A 19,189-nucleotide genomic window follows, 5' to 3' on the forward strand; every position below is an offset into this window, starting at 1 on the left:
TTTTAAAGTGTTATTTATGATAGGTTTTATGAGATTTTAATTAGTCTTAACAATTTCGAAATACTGTATTCTAATGATTGTTTCATTGTCTGTAAATATTAAGAAATCAATTTTCCGAAATAAACTTTATACACACATTAGTGATGTACATACTAAACATCTCCACATAGAGTCTTAAAGTCGGGCAGACTTTGTACGCCTATGTGTAGGCCTATGTGTAGGCGGATTGTCACACTCTGAGAAGGAACAATGTTTATCAGCAATAAGATTATTAGTGCCACAAATTGTTGGTGTACAAAAGGCCCCTTAAGCCCTCCCAACCTACTTCGTCATGGTGTCGCCCCTGCGGAGGACCAAAAAGAGTCCTCTAAGCAAAGCGTATTGCTGTGTGTCTGTGAAGAACATAGTTTATCAATGGTCATTATCCGTATGATTGCTTCACTATAGTTTAAGAAAGTTAACTGCATTATATCTCAGTTTATCTAACATGCAATGGGAAGCACAGTCTATACTCGTTTCCTCAGATGGTCTGTTGGGGAGAGGGTGTGGTGGTGTCTGGATGGGCTGCCTTGACGTCTGACATCTTCTACAAGCCAGAACACCACTTGAACAAAAGGAATGCTTGAAATGAGGCATTAGGGACCCCCCACCTCCTGCAGGCTGTAGCTCGACACCCCAAGGCATCACTTCTTATGTCCAGTGTTGGCACACTGTACAAAGACACATTTGGGAGCAGCTGCAAGACCTGCTATCTGGAATCAGGTCGCAACAAGTGAAAGGCCACTGGTGTTGTGTTCGTGGCCGTGCGAACACGATGTGTGGCATATCACACAGGCATAAAAGTAATAACAGACGCTGACTCTCAGGTACTATCTCGGCAGTGGCCTTGAGCGACCACTAGCTCATTTATTTATAACCTGTGGGCCAAGCCCAGACCTCAGGATGCAAGTTGCAACAAACTTTCATGAAGACCGGGTGGCACTCTACATCCCTTCCAACTTTTAATGGAGCGGCCTTAGCCTCTCGGCCAGCCAACTTGGCAGATATAGTCTCTCAGCTGCTTGCTGGGCGCCGGGCTGGGGAGAAGATCATACCTCTAACTCCTAGCTTGCCTTTCACTCCCATTGCCAGAAAAGGGGCTTCCTGGTTCCCTTGACTTGGGACTGAGGGTTGGGTGGCAGATGTGGGAGTGATGCACTCCAGCTGCCGGGGAAGATGGAAGTGTCCTGGGGCCCCCAGCCCTTGTGAACAGTCCATGAACCAATGTTTTCCGCTGGCATCCTCACCTTCCTACGCTCCTCGGTCAGACTCCACTGATGGGTTAGTCACCCTTTTGAACCATGACAATTTACGGACAGCGGTGTAATGTCCCCTCTGAACAGTGACCGTGGTCCCGCAAAGTTTCACTACGTGGCATATTTCAGCCTCAAAGGGGGTCCTGGAACTTCCATCTTGGGTTACGGTCTTTCATGATGACAAGATCTCCCACTCTGAGTTGTGGGGTGATGGCCCCTCTGTCTAAGCTCGCCCTGAAGTTTGTTGCTCTCCCCTTTTCTGTGTCACTTGGACATCCAAAATGGCTGAATGCCATTCTGAGCCTGTTGGAAAACGTTCTCTTCGTGGCTTCTGGAATAGCAGGTACTCTGGCGCACATTGGGTGGTACTGTGCGCTGTTTGCCTATTGGCCTCAGAAACCGATGCAGACAACACTCAGAGTCTTCTCCTTGGTCAACCCCAATCCTGAGGGCCTGGTTCAGGGTCCCCATGAACTACTAGACCTTCCCATTTGCTTGGAACCACACTCCGATATCCTTGGTGTGCTAAGTCATCACTCAGACCTATATGCTCCATGGTACCATGATCTGACGGCCCCTGAGGAGCAGTCTCTCCTCGCAGGTACATAAATTATTCGGACTCGCCAGAGTTTGGTTCCTCACAACCTGCTAATCTTATGTCAGTGGTTTGGCTCCGTCAAGGAAGTGCTTCCGTTGCTTCCAGGGAAGTGCCTCTTTGGCTTTTCTGAGGCTCTCATCTATTGCCGTTGCTTCCTGAATCTCCTGTATGGTAAGAGCTTTTGGGAATGCCTTGTGCACCACCATCTACACAAATTCTTCAGCACCCTCATCATCATCTACTTGATCTCGGCCCTCGGGTGTTGATGAGTTCCTGGATAGGTCATATGTGGGATTGTTCATCCCTGGGTGGCAGCCCACTTTGCAGAAGCTTGGCTGGAGCTGCACAGCCCATCGCTCAATCCTAGGTGGTGCCAGCCCAGAAGACCCTTCGAGCAACCGCACCAATGGTTTGTGGTCTGTAACCACTCGGAATCGATGCCCACACAGGTACAAGTGGAAGTGGTGACACGCCCTCCAGATGGCCAACACTTCCTGCTCAATCTGGGTCTCTGTGTCAGATAGCGCGCTGCTCGCAAATGCGATGGGGACCCATGAGCCTACCAATTTTCTTGTAAGAACACCCTTCCCAGCCTAACTGGGCTTGTGCCCACATGAGCTCAGTTCTCTGTTGGGGAGCAAAGTATGCCATTATGGCGTCATCAAGGAGGGCCTCTTTCACCTGCTCGAAGGCTCTGTCCACTTGCGGCCCCCACTCCCATGGGGCATCCGCTCTTGTTAGGGTGCTCAGTGGCTCAGAGAGGGTGGTCAGGTTCTGGATAAACCTGCCGCAGTCCGTTGCCATACCAAGAAATCTTTGGACTTCTGTTGCATGCTGTGGAATGGCCTCAACTTTCCTCAGGTGCACCCTCAGGCCATCTTGGAGAAGATGTAACAAAAAAATCAATGGAGCTTTGGTAGAAGTAGCACATTTCTGGCACACTGTTAGTCTGCACTCTGTTACCCACTGCAAGGTGGCTCTTAGCTGCACATAGTGATCTTCGAGTTTTCCGGAGTAGATCAGAATGTCATCACTTACATTCAGCGCTAGACTTGAGTCAAGACTATGCACCTGTGGTATTTGGCATGCTGACATACAACAGCACCAGCCGTGGATTCTGAGCAAAAGTTTGGGCTCCAGCATTTATTCCTTTATAAATTAAGCACTGTATATGCCTACTTTATGTTAATAATTTGGCCACGATTGAATGAGTATACCAATATACAGAGTAAAATGCCCATGGCAGCATTCTCTGGTACTTAAATAGCAGATCTCAAGGGAGTTCTTTTAACTCTCTAGAGGGTTGAAAAGTGCTTAAAACAGTATGCATCGTCCACACTCTTTTATGATCAAATGGTGAGAACCGAATTGAACTTGAGGTGATGGAAATGTATTGCTACCTCAAGGGCACTGCAGTTTTGACATTCAATAGAGAGGGCTGTTTCTGTAAAAACATCTTGTTTGTGCTGACTGGCGTCCATCCCAAGGTAAGTATGCAAAATTCGTCATGAATAAACGGAGCTCATAAAGCGCGCAGCTACTCAACAAGTGTCCCGGCGCTAGAGGTTCACGCATGACTGCACTGAGAGGTACAATAAGCTCTTAAAGAGCCAGGTTTTCAGATGTTTCTTAAAGGATGTAAAATCGGTTGTTGCTCTTAGTGTGACCGGTAGTTGGTTCCATGCTTGAGCACCCAGGAAACTGAAAGATTTGCACCCCCACCCGCATGCCAAGCAGACTTTGTGGATGCAAGCAAGGTCAGAGGAAGATGATCTTAGCAATCTGATGGGTGCGTTTCGGCAAGCAAGCCCTCTGAGGTATCCCGTCCCCTTGCCATGGAGGGCTTTGAAGAGTATTACCAGGGCCTTAAACTTTAACCTTTCCTTCACTGGAAGCCACTGTAATGCCTTGAGATGAGGGGCCAGATGTTGATAGGCATAAGCCAAAAAAGAGGTTTACACATAAGTCTGCTCTTTTATTAGGGATTCAAAAGTGCAACACTCAATGTATCCTAGGTACTGCCATGGTACATTACTAACATGTGATTATATGTCTAAATGGAGTGAACCTAAAGACGATGTGTACTCATTGGGACTGCAAAACAGTTTTGCAATTTTTGGTATTCCGCATCAAATCCGACAGTGTTGAGACAGTAGCTGATGTCTTTGTTTAAGATCTGTTGTATTACCACTTATATGTATGCCACTTCTCAGTGTCATAGGACTGATCTTGTTTTGATGTATTTTTGGTTGCATCATTTATCTGATCTGTCTAAATGATGATGGCGCACGGATATGTACATTACTGTTCCTTGCTTGCAGTCAATAAATACATTTTAAAAAAAAATGATTACCCATAAGGCCAAAGTGAGGAAGTAGAGGATGTTAATATTAATTGCTTGTGTTTTTTATGTGGGATATATTTTTGTCTCATTTAGTAAATGCTTTTAGCTGGCAGCAATAAAGTATGCAAATAATCAAAATGGGGGCAGGAGTTAGAAGCGTATGTGCTGATCACTCTGTTCCCAGTGGTGTAATGTATCTCAATCAAACAAGAGTGATCTTACAGGTTGTACGGGGTCTTTGAGGTACCACTTATCTACTGGATACCCTCAACCAATATTTGGCACTGGTGGTGTTAAGTGGTCACCCCCATGGTGTAGTATCTGGCAGCGTCATCATTGGGTTTAGCACAGAGGTACTCGCTTCCCTAGGTGAGTACTGCCTCCTCTTGAGGGAACGTACTGGTGGGACCTGGGTAAAAATGGTTAAAAATACCTCCTGTATCTAGAGGTCAATATTTAATGTGGGGTAGTATACAGGGGTAAGATTAAAAATAGCGTGGTGATGCTCTGGGTATGTGCAAATTATCCTGAGTATCACACTTGTGTGGTCAACATGTTTCGGCTATAGTTTCCCCTGAGGATCCAAGCCTTCATCAGGACCAGTTGTGAGATCGACAGATCCCTTGTGATGGTTTGTTGTGGACTCGTAAGATATTACTCAAGTGTCTTCTTACTGATTGGACTTATAGTTTGTCAACGGCTTACATTGAGCTTTGATACGATGTATTATTCACCTCACGGGTCATAAATGAATAGAGGGTGCCATGGCTATTTGTTGCTGATCGTCCCTCAGCGTTTTCACCTACAGTGACCTCATCTATCCCGAACGGATCCCACCAGTACTTTTCCTCAAGAGGAGGAGGTACTCACCTAGGGAAGCGATATCCTAGGTGCGAAATCCAATGATGAACATGTCATGAGCGATGTAATATGTGAGGTAATTAGTAGTGCATGGCGAGGGTGAGAGTTATAGTTACTTTAGGGCACAAGTTATAGTTACTTGAGGCAACTATAACTAAGGAATTTAAGTGGTTTTGTTAGTTTAAAGCATTATGTTTTAACTGACATCTTCACCTAACTATAGCTTCGATTTGACATTTGTTTTTTTCAATAATTTTTAAAGTTTTTTAAAATTTAAAGTATGATATAATTTCAATTCCTAACTATAATGTCACTTGAACCTTTGTTTATTTAACATAGAGTAAGATGTCCATCACTGTGCATCCTCTTCGCCGGCGCCAAACCCGTCATCACGCACGGCAGGAGTGAGGTTCGGTGCGAACGCCAGCACCTGCTTTTTTAAATATATAGATTTAAAAGGCTGACCTATTGGCTTTATCAGTAGATAAACACATCAACATATATAAAGCTGACCTATCGACTTTGTCAAAAAGTCACCAATGATTGTATTCAAATGCATATTTTATAAATACACCTATTGGAATGTTTAATAATACTTATTGTCATGAAATGTTTTCAATAAAGCATCTTTTTCACAACCATAAACATGTGTTTGAGTCTTTTTTCACATTTTCAGGCCACAAAACGTACCCATGAAAACGAACTACAAGGGGTCTTTGCACTCCAGATGAAGAGCATACAGCTCAAGTATGGCGTGCTTTAAAAATGATGGTAAATTCTCTTGGGGCCATGGATTCAATGACCCGGGAGACTTACTATGTCTTCTTAAAATATTACTGGGGGCTGCTGTGCTCCCTGCAGCCCTTCACATCATTAAAAAAAATGATTGGCGGTGCCCTTCCCCCTTCTAGGGAACCACCAGGATTAAAAAATAGAATAAAAAAGTCCTTGCAGGACATTATGGGATGTTTCATGCCGGGAGCAGCAAATAAAGGAGTGGCACAAGGCACTCATTTATTATTCCTTTCTTTTTTTGTTTTTCGGTGTCCCAATCCCACCCAGGACACCCTCACTTTATGCTTACTTTGGGGTGGCATAGGAGCACCACAGACCCTGCTGGCTCACCAGTCAGCACGCATCCTTGGTGCCAGTGGCAGCCAGTCATTATTTTACCATGGGTGCCCTTTTGTGCTCCTGCCAGCGAAGAGCAACAAAATGTTCTCTGCCCATGTTTTGGTGGGCAGGGAACATCAGTGTCCTGGGGATTGGGGTCCCGGGGACACTGTATTCAGTAGGGTTCTGCACGATGTGGTCCCTGGGGCCACACCATGTCTTGGTAAGGGAGATCCATGACCCCCACTACACGTAAAAATCTGGCAGGCCTCAGGGCATGGGGCCCCAGGGGTCGGAATTGGCTTAGGGAGGAGGACCCATGCCCCCCAATCTAAAAATGCACCGGGCTCTGGGATGTGGTCTCCAGGGCCGAAATCTGCTAAGGGAGGAGTTTTATTGGTCGACCCCTCACACCCTGGCCCACCTCGATGGGCTTGAAAATCAAAAGGGCAAGGGCCTGCCTTCTTTACAAACTTTTCCCCCTGTACAAAGATTTATTTTGAAAATGTATGTTTTAAAGAAAAAAAACAATCAATGAAACTTAATTGGTATTTCAATATCATCAACAATGCCCAGTTGGTTAACTCAGATTCACCCATCCAACTCCCAGTACTGGGTATAATTAAAGGTAACAACACGTGCAGCACATCCCACGTGGCCACAATGTAATGACGCAACAAGATATACGATTGTGAGTTACTTTTTATACTTTACAACTGTGAGAAGTTGGCCTGGTATATGATGTTCACTAGTTAAAGTGACCACCTTGTACCATGCCAAGCAACCCTTATGGTGTGGTTGTAAGTCAACCTTTTCGGACTAGCTGCCCTAGTGGTAGCGTAGGCTAAGCAGTCTTTGAGGCTAAACTCGTGAAGCGTGTTAAGCCAGCTGTTTTACCAAATGTAACCCCCTTTTATACCAATGAAAGGACACCACACAGATATATATTGAAAATATATATGTATTTATTTCTCAAAGTAACCCCTAGACTCTTTATGAGCACAGGAGCACAAATCGTCAAACAAGATTACAGTAGAATACACAGAAGTTGCCCTTTATATGGATAGGCCCTGGTGGCCGCTCAAACCATATACTAAAATAGTGGTATAAGTACCACGAACAGAAAAGGGAAAAGGCCTAGGGCCTCTAGAATCGCTGGGCCTACAAGGAGCTAACTTCAGTTAGTGACCAGGAGGTCCACGGGTTGCGTGTGCAGAGCAAATAGTCACACGCGAGCTCCCATAGGTTTTCAATGGGTGCGTAAAAAGTACAAAGTTACTGCAAAAAGGATCTTCCGGATGGACTATGAACTTAAGATTCGAAACACAGACACTAGAGATGATACTCTACACTTGGGCACCGGAGTGCCAGCTTTACCTCACCCACAGGAAGCGGGTGCATAGGCCTCGAAGTGCGTCGGGTTTCTTCTATCTGTTCAATGGAGCCTGTGGACAAAGATGCTGCAGGCGGTCGGTCCGGAAGGGATGCGGTGGATCCAAGAGTGGATCGGAGTTGTAGAAGACCTGTAAGCAGAGGGGACAGTGTTCACAGTCACTAGCCAGTGACCAGCGTGGCACCAGGTGGGTACCAGGCGATGTCGGGTGCAAACAGGAAGAAAGTTGTAGCTTGTCTCTGCAGCCACGTGGTCCCTGAAGGTCGACGACGTCCAGGAGTCGGTTCACGAGCTGTCCCACGCAGGCTCTCGCTGTCGGCGGTGTCGGCGACTTGGTCGAAGCAAACAAGCCTTGGCAAAAGCAATTGTTGTGGAAAACGAAATAAGCTGATGGTTCTGACCAGCAAGGTCAGAGGGACTGCTCCTTTGGAGGGGAGCAAGGGCCAGTCTGGAGCAACCAGACCAGCGGTGTAGTTCTTGAAGTTCATCGCCAAGATGGCCACTAGCCAGCGGGCCAGCAACCGGTTAGGCGCGTCGAGTGGCAAAATGCAGAAGGGCCCCACGCAGATCGTGGAGATGCTGGAGGGCTCACCTTCGGTGCAGATGCTGCTCGAGGGTTGGGCTTCTCAGATCCCAAAGCACAACTTGGAGGGAGCCTCGGTTGTTGCGCTTGCAGCTTGTCGTGGTCGTTTCAAGATGGCTGGCTCCACGTGTCTCGGTGCCTCCACGGGTCTCCTCTTTTCAGGGACTGTGGATCGGGCGGTGAGAGGTCTGGAGGTCCAGGTCTTGTCAGTCTCTGGGCTCGGGCTCCGGCGGGAGGCGGCGGCAAAGCAGACGTTGACTCGCTGGATGGTGCTTGCGTTAGCAAGGTGGTCACTCCCTGACCACAGGGGAGATTTCCTTCAGTCTTCTGTGCAGCAGAATGTCGAAGTTCCCGTCTTCTTCTTAGTTTCAAGTTGATTCCAGGATGTCTGAAGTCTTAGGACACAGCTCCTACCTTTAAGCGGATTCTAGGGGCCGGACTACCTGCTAGGTCCCTCCCTAAGGGTGGGACCAGGAAGGGGGGTGGTTACACCCCCGATCCTTTGTCCAGCTCACCCCAGGCCCGGGACTGGTGTGCCCCAGGACCGGATTGAACTGGCATATGCACCGAGGCTCCTTGTGAGCCTCAGGCATGTCTGGTTTCTTTCAAGCCCTACCTGACCAATACACAAAATCCTGTCTGGGGTGGTGCACGCACCTCCCCTGGCAGGAAACCCTTTGTCCACACCTCCCAAGCTGGAAGGACTCCCAGCAGCAGGAGGGCAGACTTGTGTCTGTGGTGGCAGCATCCATTTTGTGGAGCGGAGGCTATGTCTGATTTTACCCGGGTTTCAGGTACTGTACATGTCGTGTCCCTCTAGAAGGGTGGAATGCTAACCCCGTCGCCAGAATTGGCGAGGGGTTAGTATTCCAATTTGTATGACACCTTACTCGACATGTTTTGAAAAAGCCAAACCAAAGTTAGCATTTAACCGCGAGGTTCATAATGCACTTAAGAGTATATGGTATGACGATATCTGGAAACAGTAGAAGGAAGTGGTTCCGACCACTGCAGACAGGCTCAGCTCATGCCAGAGCACCATCTCACATGGAACCAAGCACTCTGCCTTCAGGATTGTTAAGGCCTGCCATAGGAGTGACTTATAGGTTAACATGTGTCCCATTTAAGGTTAGGTATAGGTATACTACACCTAAGTAAGAGGTGGTTACACCAACTTACCCCAGCTGAGTGATCAGCCAGTTGTGTCAAATTTGTTAGGCCAGGCCAGGGGTGGCACAATACATGCTTCAGCCCCTGGTAGGCCTTAGATACACCAATGCCCTGGGTACCTAGTGTACACTGGTACAGGGGCTCCCAGGGTGATCCACTTCCAATTGGTTATGCACCTAGGGTGCATAGTGTACATTTAGTAGAGAGAACAGCAGGCTGGGGGTCTGATTGGCAGGCCCACAGCCTCAATATGTCAAAAACCAGTGAAGCAAAAAGCAAAAATTTGGGGTGACCATAGGATAGCAGACCCTACTCTCCTACACAACCCCCCCCCAAACGCAGGGACATTATACTAGCCTTGACCAGTCTCGTCTTTATGTCCTAAGTGGAAGTACCTGGAGAGACCATCTGCATTCCCATGGTCAGTACCTGGCCGGTGCTCCACTGGAAAGTCCATCCCCTGTAGGGAAATGGACCACCTAAGCAGTTTGGGGTTTTCACCCTTCATCTTATTTAGCCACAAGAGGGGCTTATGGTCGGTCTGAATCTTGAAGTGAGTGCCAAACAAGTATGGCCTCAGCTTCTTCAGGGCCCACACCACAGCAAAGGCCTCCCTCTCAATAGCTGACCAATTCTTCTCTCTGGGGGTCAACCTTCTGCTAATAAAAGCAATGGGTTGGTCTTGACCATCTACATTAAGTTGTGACATCACAGCTCCCACACCCAACTCAGAAGCATCTGTTTGGACAATAAACTCTTTGGAGTAGTCAGGACTTTTCAGGATAGGTGCAGAGCACATGGCCTCCTTCAGGTCATCAAATGCCTTTTGACAGCTTACTGTCCACTGAACCTTTTTGGGCATCTTCTTGGATGTCAGATCATTAAGAGGAGTCACAATGGACCCATAGTTCTTAATAAACTTCCTGTAGTACCCAGTCAAGCCCAAGAAAGCTCGAACTTGAGTCTGGGTGGTTGGAGGAGACCAGTCCTTGATGGATTGTATCTTACTCTCCAGTGGTTGAACTTGGCCTCCACCTACAAGGTGGCCCAAATACACAACCTTACTCTGCCCTATCTGGCACTTAGTAGCCTTGATAGTGAGGCCTGCCCTTTGCAGAGCCTCAAGAGCCTTCTTCAGGTGGATCAGGTGATCCTCCCAGGTGGAGCTAAAGACAGCAATGTCATCAAGATATGCTGCGCAAAAGTCATCCAACCCAGTAAGGACTTGATTCACCAACCTTTGGAAGGTGGCAGGTGCATTCTTCAGACCAAAGGGCATCACCACAAATTGGTAGTGCCCACCTGGGGTTGAGAATGCTGTTTTGGCCTTAGACTCCTCAGCTAATCTGATTTGCCAATAGCCAGCTGTCAAGTCAAATGTGCTCAAAAACTTAGCAGAAGCTAGTTTGTCTATGAGCTCATCTGCCCTTGGAATAGGGTGTGCATCTGTCCTGGTGACAGCATTGAGACCCCTGTAGTCCACACAGAACCTCATCTCTCTCTTGCCATCTTTGGTGTGAGGTTTGGGGACCAGAACCACTGGGCTAGCCCAGGGGCTCCCTGAGGGTTCAATGACACCTAATTCCAGCATTGTGTGTACCTCAGCCCTTATACAGTCCCTGACGTGGTCAGGTTGTCTGTAGAGCTTGTTCTTTACAGGCAGACTGTCACCAGTGTCCACCACATGGGTACACCAGTCGGTTTGGCTAGGTATTAGGGAAAACAGATGTTGAAATGATTGTAGAACTTGTCTACATTCAGTCTGCTGATGGGCAGTGAGGTTGCCTCCAAGGGTCACTCCTTCAACTGAGCCATCTTCAGGGTTCTGAGACAACAGGTCTGGGAGAGGGTCACTCTCTTCCTCCTGTCCCTCATCTGTAGCCATGAGCAAGCCCATGTCTGCCCTGTCAACATATGCTTTTAACCTGTTAGCATGGAGTACCCTGTGGGGACTCCTGGGAGTTCCTAGGTCCACCAAGTAGGTAACCTCTCCCTTCTTTTCCAGGATTGTATGGGGTCCAGACCATTTGTCTTGGAGTGCTGCTGGGGCCACTGGCTCCAACACCCATACCTTCTGTCCTGGCTGAAACTCAACCAAGACAGCCTTTTGGTCATGCCAAGCTTTCTGTAAGGCCTGGCTTGCCTCAAGGTTTTTGGACGCCTTCTCCATATACTCAGCCATCCTGGAGCGGAGACCAAGTACATAGTCCACTATGTCTTGTTTAGGCTTTTTGAGAGGTAACTCCCATCCTTCCTTCACTAAACACAGTGGGCCTCTTACAGGGTGCCCACACAACAATTCAAAGGGGCTGTAGCCAACCCCCTTTTGTGGGACCTCTCTGTAAGCAAACAGAAGGCAGGGTAGAAGGATGTCCCATCTTCGCCTGAGCTTTTCAGGTAATCCTTTGATCATACCCTTTAGGGTCTTGTTGAATCTCTCAACAAGCCCATTGCATTGTGGGTGATAAGGGGTGGTGAACTTGTAGTTGACACCACATTCCTTCCACATAGCTGTCAAGTATCCTGACATGAAGTTGGTACCTCTGTCAGAAACTACCTCCTTAGGAAACCCCACTCTGGAGAATACTCCCAGCAGGGCCCTGGCCACAACAGGAGCTGTAGTGGTCCTAAGGGGAATTGCCTCTGGATACCTGGTGGCATGATCCACTACCACCAGTATAAATCTGTGCCCAGATGCAGTGGGAGGATCCATGGGACCCACTATATCTATTCCCACTCTTTCAAAGGGGACCCCCACAACAGGTAGTGGTATTAGGGGGGCCTTTGTTGTGCCACCTGATTTGCCACTGGCTTGGCAGGTCACACAGAAGCGACAAAACTCCTTTGTATCTTCATTCATATGAGGACAGTGAAAGTGAGGGACAAGCCTGTCCCAAGTCTTGTTCTGGCCTAAGTGTCCTGCTAAAGGAATATCATGGGCCAAGGTAAGAAGGAAGCCCCTAAATTGCAGAGGTATAACCAACCTCCTGGTTGCACCAGGCTTGGGGTCTCTAGCCTCTGAATAAAGGAGCCCTTCATCCCAATACACTTTATGGGTACCTTGAGCATTCCCAGCAGCCTCAGCAGCAGCCAGCTGTCTGAGGGGTTCAAGAGAGGGACAGGATAACTGAGCCTGCCTCAAGTCAGCCCTTGAAGGTCCCCCTGTCCCCAGAAACTCAACCTGATCAGGTTCAAGCTCTTCAGGGACAGTTCCTTCAGGGTCCTCTAGATCAGCTTCCTGGGAAGGTTGATCATCACTCTGAGGCAGGGGGGAAGGCACAGCCTTGACCCTCCTGTTCTTCTTCTTGGTAGGTGCTTGGTCCATTGTTCCAGGATCCAAGACCTGAGGTTCAGTAAGGCACTTTTTGGCCTGTGACCTGGTCACAGCAAGGACATGTGGTGATATACCTAACATCTCTGCATGTGTCCTGTACTCCACTTCAGACCATAGAGAACTCTCTAGGTCATTGCCCAACAAACATTCTACTGGGAGGTCTGCAATAACCACAACCCTTTTGAGGCCAGTTACCCCTCCCCATGAGAAGTTAACAACTGCCACACTATGTGAAGTAGTGGCATTGCTGGCATTGGTCACCAGGTAATTCTCACCTGGTATGTACTGTCCAGGGTCCACAAAGCCTGGTGTCACCATAGTGACACTGGCACATGTGTCCCTGTAGGCTTGAGCCACTTTTTCATTAATTAAAGGAGTCTGTCTGTACTTGCCCAGGTTACTGGGGCTCACAGTCAGGGACAAATCTATGTCCCCATCACAGATCAGGACTGCCTGTGTCAGGGTTCTGTCTAAGTCAGAATCTCCTTCAGTTCCCATAGTGATTCACACTACACCCTTTGTCTGGGGACCAACACTGCTAACAGTAGTACTGGGAGCAGGTGCCTTAGGGGCAACAGTGTTGGGGGCTCCACCCTTCTTACAATCACTAGTCCAGTGAGTTGTATTTTTGCAATGATTGCACCAGGGTTTCTTTTGACCTTCTTTCTTCTTTCCCTTAGATTGTTGTTGGGACCCACCCTCCTTAGCAGTAGTTTGGGGCCCTGTTGAAGACTTCTGGTCTTTAGATTTCTGATCTCCACCCTTTTGGTCTGTTTTCTTCTGATCACCCCCTTGGCCCTGGTTCTGGTTCTTTTGCTTAACCCTGGTTCTGACCCATTTGTCTGCCTTCTTTCCCAATTCTTGGGGAGAGGTCAGATCAGAGTCAACCAAGTGTTGATGCAGTTGCTGGTTTTGACAGTTATTTAAAATCTGTTCTCTCATCATCAAATTGTACAATCCTGTATAATCAGATACCTTACTTCCCAGCAACCAACCCTCCAAAGCCTTAGTGGCACATTCAATGTATTCAGACCAGTCCTGAGTCTGTGTCTTCTGGGTGTCTCTGAACATTAACCTGTACTGTTCAGTGGTTAAGCCTAACCCATCAACTAGGACACTCTTCAGGACTCTGTAATTTCTGACATCCTCTTCTCTAGTAGTGAGGAGTCTGTCTCTGCCTCTTCCTTCAAAGGAGAGCCAGAGGATTGCTGCCCACTGGTCTTCAGGAACCTGCTGCACTTTGCAGGCTCTCTCAAGAGCAGTCATCCATTTGTGGATGTCATCCCCACTTTTATAGGGGGGCACAACCTTAGACAGGTTCCTATTATCAAAGACCCTAACTTTGTCCTTAGGGACAATGCTGCCACCAGTGGGTATAGACCCACTCTCTCTAGGTTGCCTAGCCTTGTTCAGTTGCTCTTCCATCAGGGCTACCTCTAGCTCCTGCTTCCTGATCCTCAGCTGGGCTTCCTGCATTCTGGCCTCATGCTCCCTCCTCTGAGGGGTGGTCATCCTTCTCCTGGAGTGACCTTGAGAGCCTCTAGAGGCATGAGAAGCATTAGAGTCACCTGAGTGATTCCTTTGCCTCCCAAGCCCCTGGTTAAGTCCACTAGGGAGATCCAATGGGGTGATCCCATTGTCAGTCCCCAATAGCCTTAAGTTAGCTGGGCCACGTATAACACTTGGCACTGGGCTAGTTCTCCCTTCATCCTCACTACCTCCTGTATCCTCATCACTTTCCTCCTCTGTAGTATGATTCTCATCTAAGGGATGGCTATTGGAAAGGGGTACTTCAGTAGCATCTTCAGAAGGGGGGCCTCCTGTTCCTGTCCCTAAGGGGCCTAACTGGGAGGCTTTCCTGAGAGCTTTCTGATCTTCATCAGCCTGTAAAAGCTCTCTGAGTTCAGCAGAAGTAGGATTCTTGGGCTGTTTAAGGCCCCTGATATTTGCCAACTGCCTGAGCTCATTTTGATTAAGGGTAGCAAAGATGGATGGTGCCCTCTGGGGGTCACTCTCAACAGAGATGGGTACAGTGGACCCCTCTGCTCCAGCCATTGCTCTTAAGTGTGGGTGGATGTGTTGCAATCTACCTACACTTGGGTTTACCTACTAAACCTATCTAGTAGTTGTAGTCAGGGTGTGCTACTCCCTTTGCTCTACAACAACTAAGTTCAGTAGAACTTAAGTATATCTAATCTTGTTTTATATGTACCTACAGGTACCTATGTGATCTTTCAATTGGTAACCAAGAGATTACAATGGTAAAACACAGCAAGCTCAAATCCAACCGCTGCTCACCAATGTGAGAAGTTGGCCTGGTATATGATGTTCACTAGTTAAAGTGACCACCTTGTACCATGCCAAGCAACCCTTATGGTGTGGTTGTAAGTCAACCTTTTCGGACTAGCTGCCCTAGTGGTAGCGTAGGCTAAGCAGTCTTTGAGGCTAAACTCGTGAAGCGTGTTAAGCCAGCTGTTTTACCAAATGTAACCCCATTTTATACCAATGAAAGGACACCACACAGATATATATTGAAAATATATATGTATTTATTTCTCAAAGTAACCCCTAGACTCTTTATGAGCACAGGAGCACAAATCGTCAAACAAGATTACAGTAGAATACACAGAAGTTGCCCTTTATATGGATAGGCCCTGGTGGCCGCTCAAACCATATACTAAAATAGTGGTATAAGTACCACGAACAGAAAAGGGAAAAGGCCTAGGGCCTCTAGAATCGCTGGGCCTACAAGGAGCTAACTTCAGTTAGTGACCAGGAGGTCCACGGGTTGCGTGTGCAGAGCAAATAGTCACACGCGAGCTCCCATAGGTTTTCAATGGGTGCGTAAAAAGTACAAAGTTACTGCAAAAAGGATCTTCCGGATGGACTATGAACTTAAGATTCGAAACACAGACACTAGAGATGATACTCTACACTTGGGCACCGGAGTGCCAGCTTTACCTCACCCACAGGAAGCGGGTGCATAGGCCTCGAAGTGCGTCGGGTTTCTTCTATCTGTTCAATGGAGCCTGTGGACAAAGATGCTGCAGGCGGTCGGTCCGGAAGGGATGCGGTGGATCCAAGAGTGGATCGGAGTTGTAGAAGACCTGTAAGCAGAGGGGACAGTGTTCACAGTCACTAGCCAGTGACCAGCGTGGCACCAGGTGGGTACCAGGCGATGTCGGGTGCAAACAGGAAGAAAGGTGTAGCTTGTCTCTGCAGCCACGTGGTCCCTGAAGGTCGACGACGTCCAGGAGTCGGTTCAAGAGCTGTCCCACGCAGGCTCTCGCTGTCGGCGGTGTCGGCGACTTGGTCGAAGCAAACAAGCCTTGGCAAAAGCAATTGTTGTGGAAAACGAAATAAGCTGATGGTTCTGACCAGCAAGGTCAGAGGGACTGGACTGCTCCTTTGGAGGGGAGCAAGGGCCAGTCTGGAGCAACCAGACCAGCGGTGTAGTTCTTGAAGTTCGTCGCCAAGATGGCCACTAGCCAGCGGGCCAGCAACCGGTTAGGCGCGTCGAGTGGCAAAATGCAGAAGGGCCCCACGCAGATCGTGGAGATGCTGGAGGGCTCACCTTCGGTGCAGATGCTGCTCGAGGGTTGGGCTTCTCAGATCCCAAAGCACAACTTGGAGGGAGCCTCGGTTGTTGCGCTTGCAGCTTGTCGTGGTCGTTTCAAGATGGCTGGCTCCACGTGTCTCGGTGCCTCCACGGGTCTCCTCTTTTCAGGGACTGTGGATCGGGCGGTGAGAGGTCTGGAGGTCCAGGTCTTGTCAGTCTCTGGGCTCGGGCTCCGGCGGGAGGCGGCGGCAAAGCAGACGTTGACTCGCTGGATGGTGCTTGCGTTAGCAAGGTGGTCACTCCCTGACCACAGGGGAGATTTCCTTCAGTCTTCTGTGCAGCAGAATGTCGAAGTTCCCGTCTTCTTCTTAGTTTCAAGTTGATTCCAGGATGTCTGAAGTCTTAGGACACAGCTCCTACCTTTAAGCGGATTCTAGGGGCCGGAGTACCTGCTAGGTCCCTCCCTAAGGGTGGGACCAGGAAGGGGGGTGGTTACACCCCCGATCCTTTGTCCAGCTCGCCCCAGGCCCGGGACTGGTGTGCCCCAGGACCGGATTGAACTGGCATATGCACCGAGGCTCCTTGTGAGCCTCAGGCATGTCTGGTTTCTTTCAAGCCCTACCTGACCAATACACAAAATCCTGTCTGGGGTGGTGCACGCACCTCCCCTGGCAGGAAACCCTTTGTCCACACCTCCCAAGCTGGAAGGACTCCCAGCAGCAGGAGGGCAGACTTGTGTCTGTGGTGGCAGCATCCATTTTGTGGAGCTGAGGCTATGTCTGATTTTACCCGGGTTTCAGGTACTGTACATGTCGTGTCCCTCTAGAAGGGTGGAATGCTAACCCCGTCGCCAGAATTGGCGAGGGGTTAGTATTCCAATTCGTATGACACCTTATTCGACATGTTTTGATAAAGTCCAACCAAAGTTAGCATTTAACCGCGAGGTTCATAATGCACTTAAGAGTATATGGTATGACGATATCTGGAAACAGTAGAAGGAAGTGGTTCCGACCACTGCAGACAGGCTCAGCTCATGCCAGAGCACCATCTCACATGGAACCAAGCACTCTGCCTTCAGGATTGTTAAGGCCTGCCATAGGAGTGACTTATAGGTTAACATGTGTCCCATTAAAGGTTAGGTATAGGTATACTACACCTAAGTAAGAGGTGGTTACACCAACTTACCCCAGCTGAGTGATCAGCCAGTTGTGTCAAATTTGTTAGGCCAGGCCAGGGGTGGCACAATACATGCTTCAGCCCCTGGTAGGCCTTAGATACACCAATGCCCTGGGTACCTAGTGTACACTGGTACAGGGGCTCACAGGGTGATCCACTTCCAATTGGTTATGCACCTAGGGTGCATAGTGTACATTTAGTAGAGAGAACAGCAGGCTGGGGGTCTGATTGGCAGGCCCACAGCCTCAAGATGTCAAAAACCAGTGAAGCAAAAAGCAAAAATTTGGGGTGACCATAGGATAGCAGACCCTACTCTCCTACAACAACTTTGCAACTGCCGAGTGGACATGTGGCTGTTATTTGAGTTGAAACTGTGCAGAGGGTGTAAACTCGACTGTTCCTTTATAGGGTTTAAACTTTGCACATGATACGAATTTATGTTCGGGCATCACTGCCTGGAGTCACACTAAGCACATGACAATCAGATGTGATGCCGCCAAAATGCCCTGCACGTGAGAGAGAAGTGACCTCCCTAGCAAGGAAAGGTCACAAAAAAGCTACAAAGTCGGAACCCGAGGAAATCAGAAGTTGCACCGCTCTGCGGCCAAAAATATGGCCCCAATACGAATGATGAAAACCGCACGTACACCACCTTACTCTAAGAATTTACGTATGGTTACATTTGTACAAATTGCGGGTCCCTGACAATTTTTTAGTTGAAAGGTGGTTGACATTTTTGGTAAATCAGTAAATGAAAATTCCTAAAGATGTGACCAACTGCACCAAATCATAGTAAGGGGATAACCCAGCGCAAAGACAGCAAAGGGAGAGGAGCGATGTACTGTGAAACTATGTAATCATGGTAAGAAGGCACCGCACAGTACCTTATACACACCAGAACGGCTGCAGCACACGGACTAAGAGGAGAGCATGTTGGCGGGATCAGGGTTCGGAGAGAAGCATTCCGCACACTTGCACAGTGGGTAGAATTCAGGCTTTTTATACTGTTGAAATTTGTTTAATTCCTCAAAACTTTGCCTTATGCGATTTTTCATAACGAACAAGTTACCTACCTTGATAATACCTTATTTAGTAGAAACTCTATCTAGCAGCATATTCCTTACCTTAGAATTATCCTTGGGCGTCAGGTGGGATCCAGATTTTTGTTTTTTTAGCAGTACCCCTTATTGTCGGTTGGTTGCTTCGTTATGCTCCGTGTGGTGTCGTCGGCGTCGTCCGTGCTAGAAGTGATGTGTGCAGTGCCTATATAGGTGCCACCCCAGCACGCTGACGTCAGTTTCTTTTTGTGACTTTACATGCTAAGAGTACGGAGCCACGAAGCACACTGATTCCTGGTGTGGAAAATTGCTCTAGCCCTAGAAATCCGTTCACAGAGTGGGGAGGATCTGTAGGGAATCTGCGGCTAGAAGTCCCTATCAGATGAACAAGTTACTTACTGGTAACGCCCTATCTAGTAGAAACTCTATCCAGCTGCAGCTTCCTTACAGACCCATACATCCTCCCCACTCTGAATGGATTTCTAGGGGTAGAGCTTAGAACCCCCTGAGAGTTTGCATGCTCATTCCACTGGGATTAAGGTTGCAACCACTGACTTGGGTTCGCACTTGCTTAGATTACCCGAGGGCGACATGCTGGTGGGAGGAGATTGTAATGCTGCCCTTAGCGGGGCCCTTGATTGTCTACCGTCCAAAAGTGGGGTGTCACCTGGTAAACTTTTGTCGGAATTTTTAGAAGCTATGGGA

This window comes from Triturus cristatus, chromosome 12, assembly GCF_964204655.1.
Source record: "Triturus cristatus chromosome 12, aTriCri1.1, whole genome shotgun sequence".
NCBI classification, from domain to species: Eukaryota; Metazoa; Chordata; class Amphibia; order Caudata; family Salamandridae; genus Triturus; species Triturus cristatus.